This window comes from Arachis duranensis, chromosome 3, assembly GCF_000817695.3.
Source record: "Arachis duranensis cultivar V14167 chromosome 3, aradu.V14167.gnm2.J7QH, whole genome shotgun sequence".
Classification (NCBI taxonomy): domain Eukaryota; kingdom Viridiplantae; phylum Streptophyta; class Magnoliopsida; order Fabales; family Fabaceae; genus Arachis; species Arachis duranensis.
In genome coordinates, this window is record NC_029774.3 from 63,403,260 (window position 1) to 63,409,524 (window position 6,265).

Below are 6,265 nucleotides of genomic sequence, written 5' to 3' on the forward strand. Positions count from 1 at the left end.
CTACCTCCTCATGGTTTGTCTCCTCACTCAACTTTGAAGGTATAGCCACATTCTTATCCAATTTAGTACCACTTCTAAGAGTAATGGCATTTATGCTTCCTTTAGGATTGGGTTGAGGTTGGGAGGGAAAACTACTTGAGGTTGAAGCTTGTTGGGTGCTTTGTGTGGTTTGAGGAGGGAGAGTCAAATGGGTAAGGGCTTCGGCTATTGTAGCCATGTACGCATCTTGTTTCTTATGAAACTCTCTTTGTTCTTGCATGAAGGTGTGTATTGTGTCATTCATGTGGGATTGATTGGAGGGAAGGGCTTGGTTAACTTGAGAAGGATTGGATTTACTATTTGGATGTTGGTACTTCACTTGAGATGGAGGTTATGGATATGGTTGTTGGTATTGTGGTTGACCTTGTGGGTGTTGATGATAGTAAACTTGAGCATTTTGGTTAGGATGAGCTTGGGGAGCTTGGTTCCACCTTTGGTTTGAGTTATCTTTCCACCCTTCGCTTTGATTACCTCCATGTGGGTAGGATCCTTGGTTGTAGTTGGGTCTTTGTGGGTAAGGGTTAGCAACTGCCAATGTCGTGTCCTTTTGGATTTGAGGGTACTCATCGGTGTAATGAGTAGTATAAGCACAAACACCACATATCCTTGATGGTCTTTCGGTCCTAGGAAGTTGAGGTGGAGTATTTATCAAAGCTTGAGGGATTTGTTTCCCTTGGGTGATTTGCCGCAACAACACCGTCATCTCACCGAGGGTCTTAGTCAAAATAGCATCTCCGGAGGGAGAAACCTCGCTCACAGCTTTTGGTTACGAACTCCTTGCCCTAGAGTGTTGAGTTGAATCTGCTAGGTCCGATATAACTTCCCATGCCTCTGCTATGGTCTTGTTTTTGGTCAATGATCCGCCACTTGCGGCATCTAGGAGAAGCTTATCTTGGTGGTGCATTACTTGACAGAAATAACTGATTAGAACCAACTTATCTATCCGGTTATGAGGGGAAGCCTCTAGAAACTTCTTGAATCTCTCCCAATATTCATACAAAGTCTCCCCATCTCGTTGCACAATGCAAGAGATCTTTCTTCATAGCTTTTCCGTTTTCTGAGGATGGTAGAACTTTTCCAAGAATTCTTTTCGCAACAAGTCCTAATTGGATCTAACTTCACCCGGCTGAGTATAAAACCACTCCTTCGCCTTTCCCTCTAAATAGAAAGGGAAAGCGAAGACCAACACCGTGGCTTCATCCGCTCTATGTCTTCTTGCAGTTGCAAATGCAACTTGGAAATCCTTAAGATGCTTCAAAGGATCTTCCCCAGGCAATCCATTGTACTTGGGGAGCAAGTTGATTTTGCCAGACTTAAGCTCAAAATTCGGATCCAACGCCAGATACAGAATCTAAAGTGGTTGCAAGAAGAGATCAGGAGCTCTGGCTTCCTTCAAAGTGATCCTTTGAGGTGGGTTCGCCATGACGGTGCCACCTGAGTCACTCAAAGATAATTCAGTACTCCCCACAGATGAATAGAGAGTCTCCTCGTTGATTGGAGAATGATGGTCACAGATTGGTGGTGATAGTGAATGGGAGTGATCCTCAAGGGAGCCTGATTCACTATGCACGAAAGCTAGCCGGCGCCGAGCTTGCCTTATACGAGTTAAAGTTCTTTCAATTTCTGGATCAAAAGTGGCCATGCTCGGGTCTGGAAGCGACCGTGTCATTCAACTAAGGAGGCAATGAAAGCATGCGATTATGAAAAGTAAAACAAAAGTAGGCAAGTAAACAAGAACTAACTTAATAGTCTACAACTACCAAGACTAACTAAAGAGGAAAGGAGTATCTACAATTAATGCCAAGTAGCAAACCAAAAATCAAATATTCACAATAATCACATATTTATAGAACCAAAATCATAGCATTCATTGCACTTAAAGTGAAGTTTTCCCTGCAACGACGCCAAAATTTGACGGCGGCCAAATTGCATAGGTTTGGATTTTCACACTAAAAGAGGATTAACGTTGCAAGCATAGATCAAACCCAAAAATCGGCCACTATTCAAATTGGAATTTCACAAGGTGTGACACAACTCAAAACCAAATTAAAACCGAGAGTATTTGACTCTCAGGTCGTCTCCCAAAGAATCACTTGAGGGCAATGAGTGTGCAAATTCCGGTTGTAGGGATCAAGGGGTTGTAAATGAAGAAATGAACATATAAAGCAATAAAAGAACATGCAAAATTGTAATGATTGAACTAATAAAGAAATTAAAGAACCGACTATGTAATATGAACAAGTAAAGTATAAAAGAGATTAACATAGCAATGTATAAAAGATTGAAAGCATAAAAAGGGATCTTGGCTTGGAGTGAGCTAAGGGTCCTTTTCTTGTTGGAACCACAACTATGACAATTATGATGCATTAATCTCACTTGATCAACCCTCACATCAGAAGCTAAGTTAAATGAGCATAAGTGTTCTTAACCCACAAATCCTAAATTGCTTGCTAATTGCCTTAGCAACAACTTAGCGTTAGTGGGAACAAGAAGAATTAACAATCCAAGAATTGACACTAAATGTTGAACATTACAACTCTAGGAACCCAATTGCTCACTTGATCGAAGCCAAGAGACAAAAATTTAGCCTAAAACCATGTTTGACATTTTGTCAAACATTTGGTGGGCAAAAAGCTTAAACATGAGAGAAATGAGAAAAGACTTGAAACTAAAAGTAACAATTGATCTCAATCAACAAGAATAACAAAAGAAAGCATAGAACAAACATCAAACATCAAATTCATCAACAAGAAATTGAAATTGCAAAAGAGAAGTGAAATTGAACTATAACTTGAAATAGAAGAAAGAGTAATGACAATGTAACTATAAAGAGTAATAACAAGAGAATAGTTACAATGAGATTAGCAAAATCCAAGATCAAAAATGGAAATGGCACTTGAATGTAAAACCCTAATAGAAACCCTAGTAGAGAAGATGAAAAAAACTTAGAGAAAACTAAAACTAAAAACCTCTACTACTACTCCTAAACTATCCTAATGATATGCTATGTTATGTCCTTCATTCCCCTTCCAATATGAGATAAAAGACATCAGAAATGGGCCTCCAAAGCCCTCAAATTGTGAGTCACGTGCTTCTTTAATGAAGTCATGCACGGACACCTGTGCGGACACACTTTTGCGAAAATCCCGTCCTGTGCGTACGCAAAGTAGTATAAGGACCTAAGCACTAGATAATATTCTTAAACAGTACTTAAAGAATGTTTGAAAAGCTAGAGAACCTTGAAAACGTGAGAAAAATGATTTTTCAGCAAAACAGGATATGTGGATACGCATGCCGAAGTGTGCGTACGCACACTTCAGTTTTGGGCCATCATGCGTATGCAGACATGAGTCGCGTATGCAAGTGTGCTGGAGAGAAACCATCACCCGCGTATGGCACAGGAGGCCGCGTACGCATTCTCTACTGTTGGCTCATCTCGCGTACGCATTCATAGGGCTACGTACGCATTAGGGAAAGGCAAAGATGCACGCTCGCATACGCAAGCCATCCCAGATTTGCAAAATTCTATTGCAGAAATCAATTTTAAACACCAAACTTTAAACGATCATAACATCTAAAAAAATCCATTTTCATCAAACTTTATATCAATTTAAAGATCTTTAAATAAACTTTAATTTAAGATAATTTTCAACCAATTTCAAAAATTAGGACTCAAGTTATGATCCGTCAAAGTTCACCAAAAATTGCTTTTTACTAAAATTAGCTAGGTTCTCAAACTTCCAAACTTCACAACCAAACTAAATCAAAAGTTATTCAATTTCACCACAAAACCCTACCATTACTCTACTTTACCTCTCCATTAAAATCCAATCAATTTAACATCTATTTCAATCAATTCATCTACCATAAACTCAATTATTTCACAATTCCTACGTCAAGAATCCAACATAATCAATGTTAACACAATATCATTATTCAAAAGTATCACCTACCATACCTCATCATAATTTCACATAATCACAATAATCCAATCTCAACATCAACCCACAATCCTCAACGTACCTCAACATCAACAAACATCATAATTCATTCTCATCATTCACAAAAAATCAACAAATCATCAAAATCATCATACATCACAATTACCAACAATCAATTTCAAACTTATCCTATGGTCCACTAGTAGATTTTTTAGCATTTTTGGTTTGAAAATAGAAATTAGGCAATCTTGAGTCATTAATACCCAACTCATGTTGGTAATATAGAGTTGTTAGTTAATATTATTTCCATTGACGCTAATCTTTTGATAATTAAATTAGTATGTTGATTAGGACTTTTGGATTGAGATTAACTAGTCTTATTAGACTATCTCGAGTGTTGGAGATGACATTGTACCTTCTCTCGTTGGAGATGACTTAATATGATAAATTCTTGATAATTATTGTGATATGATTAGTAACTTGGATAGAAGGCTTAGATTCCAATCCTTGCCATGGATGCCTCTTTTCATTATTTGTTTGTTGCTTTATTTTCTTGCCATTTAATTTCTTGCAATTTTTCCAACCCCCCTTGGATACCATAACCAATAATATGCCTACCTCACTGCAATTCCTTGAGAAGATGACCCGGGACTAATACGCTCGGTTACTTTTATTGGGTTGGACTTGTGATAACCAAAAATTAAACTTTGATTTGAGGATCGATTATCGGTTTGGACTATCCTCACAACGAAATTATCTTGTTAAATTCTGAACCGGTATAAATCTTCACATCAGTCACCATCGCGTAACCCACCTTTGGTGGGTTACGACGTACATCTGAAAAACAACAACAGAATATGGTATGAGAACCGGAGATTCTCAGTATGGTAACAGCGCCCAGTAATGTAAGATGTAAGAATCTGGGACGCCAAAGGCAATCCTAAAACTTCACATCAAGCATAATACTTAAAGCATAACTAAATTTAAACCATAACTTTAAAACCATAAATGAATCAGTGTATTCTATCTTAAGGAATTCATAAACTAACATTTACACCACTGTTCTATAGCCTTCACCAGCCTAACTACCATGCGATCCCATCGCTATGCCTACCGAACCTCCTCAATCCCAATAGAAAATACAAGTAATTCGTACAAGTAAAGCACAAGTAATTACCACGTATGGCAAGTAAAGCAAGAAACAATTAAACATGTTATACAATCAGGCAAACAATGCAAGTCGGCAAAGCAAACAAACATATAGAATATGCACACGATGAATGTTTATCCTATTTGGCTCGTGATATCACTTGTCGGTCTATAAATGCCAACCCGACACATCCTCCCAGATGTAGCCTTTCTGTCACGCCAAGGATATAGGCCCTGCACGCTCATGCAGCAGAGAATCTACCACGCCAGGGATATAGACCCTGCATACTCATGCAGCAGAGAAAGTTATGCGAGCAGGATACCGGCCCAACCTTCACACCTCAACGTAAGCGGGATTAACCACCGTCCTTACGCCAGCACCATGACTTTAACAAGAGGGAGACTACCACAATCCTCTCCCAAGGGACATAGCGACTAACTAGTCTCAGCATAAAACAATGTATTAGGGGTTTTCAGAATTCATTTTCAACACTCGGTAAAGTCATCTTTCAACTCCGAGTCCTAAACTCGTCTCAACCACCACCAATCCCTAATTCCACAAGTCATCAAATTAATCATTATTACAATACCCCACCACTTCTTTCAACTAATCCATCATGAGTACCTCATAAACCTAAGTCTCCGTCGTCTAAATTCATACAGAAATTCATCTACTTAAGTCTCTAACTCATCTTTAGTAGTATAAGGACCTAAGCACTAGATAGTATTCTTAAACAGTACTTAAAGAATATTTGAAAAGGTAGAGAACCTTGAAAATGCGAGAAAAACAATTTTTCAGCAAAACAGGATATGTGGATACACATGCCAAAGTGTGCGTACGAACACTTCAGTTTTAGACCATCATGCGTACACAGACATGAGTTGCGTATGCAAGGGTGCTGGACAGAAACCATCGCCCGCATATGGCGCAGGAGGCCGCGTACGTATTCTCTATTGTTGGCTCATCTCTCGTACGCATGCATAGGGCTGCGTATGCATTAGGGACTGACAGAGACGCATGCTCGTGTTTGCAAGACATCCCAGATTTGCAAAATTCTCTTGCAGAAATCAACTTTAAACACCATATTTTAAACGATCAAAACTTCTAAATAAATCAATTTTCATCAAACTTTATA

General features: G+C 38.7%; 1 non-coding gene across 1 annotated transcript; it reads left to right on the plus strand.

Moving 5' to 3' along the window:
• The first annotated feature begins 980 nt into the window (after window positions 1-980).
• On the plus strand, window positions 981-1,087 carry LOC127746019 (small nucleolar RNA R71). Its single transcript, XR_008007640.1, has one exon. It is a non-coding gene; the product is annotated as a small nucleolar RNA R71 (small nucleolar RNA).
• Window positions 1,088-6,265: the final 5,178 nt, after the last annotated feature.